We start from the raw sequence: 1,137 nt of genomic DNA, 5'->3' as shown, positions 1-1,137 counted from the left end.
AAGTGAGAAGTATGAGTTACCAATATCTTTCATTATATATGTCAAAGTTTGAGCTGATGCAGCAAAACATATTTCTTTCTGGACTTTTGGTGAAGTTAACTTCAGATTTGAGCTAGCATATTGAGATGCAACTATCTTAATTTGTTTCTACAAAAGAACAACTACCAAAGAAAAATAACCGTCAATCCTAAATCCTAAAATGAAATATAAATATTATGTTTCAATCAAAATAACCTCCATATCTATTATAAGTAAAAGTAAAATGAAAGGTTGTTGACCTGAAAACCACACCTTGCCCATACAGTTATGCAAACGACGTTTCAATTGTTTCTTAACAAAAGGTGCATTAAGTTGGAATTAGGTATGTTACCAACCATAAGCAATACAACCTAAACTTGCCAAATGTAATAATTTCTTGTATCAACTTCCTCTAGATTAATCTAATGTTTTTTTTAAATTCATCTACCGTAAAAATTAAATATAATTAGTTTTGAATTTGTTAGCCATTAATCTTAACATTCAAAGAAAGAAGATCAACGCATAAAAACTTCTACATATTGCAAAAATGAAAGAAGATCAACGCATAACAAACAATGCTATTTCTATTAAAAAAAATTAGGCTATCTCATATTCTCATTCCAAAAATGAAAGAAGATCAACTCATATTAGATGTTTTTTTCTCTTTTCTTTCCTTCTTATTGTTCATTTCGGTATGAAAATAGATATAGCAATTAGCAAAAAAATTTAAAAGCCACCATGAATCCATGAAAATGTGAAATACCACAAAACACACATCATTTGGGTATGAAAATCCATCAAAATAACAAAAAATCAAACAAAAAATAACAAACAGAACAATCAAAACTAACCTAGATCTCACTGAAGGGAAGTCTGAAGCCCTTGCGATTTGCGAATCTGCGATTCACGAAGCCGGTCAAGCCACGAAGCCACGAAGGAAGAGTATCCTGCCGACAAGGAATGAACGAAGCATGCGATTCACGAAGCCAGACGCGAACGGCGAATAACCGACCTTCAACACACGCGAAAAACCGAGCGGAGAGAAGCCCTGGCAGGCGACGGGCGTGACCGCGTGACTGAGCGGGGTTTTTTGTTCGTGGAATCGGCGGGTTAGGGCAA

Source organism: Dendrobium catenatum, unplaced genomic scaffold (genome assembly GCF_001605985.2).
Source record: "Dendrobium catenatum unplaced genomic scaffold, ASM160598v2 fragScaff_scaffold_1557, whole genome shotgun sequence".
In the NCBI taxonomy this organism is placed as follows: domain Eukaryota; kingdom Viridiplantae; phylum Streptophyta; class Magnoliopsida; order Asparagales; family Orchidaceae; genus Dendrobium; species Dendrobium catenatum.
This window is presented reverse-complemented; position numbering follows the sequence as displayed.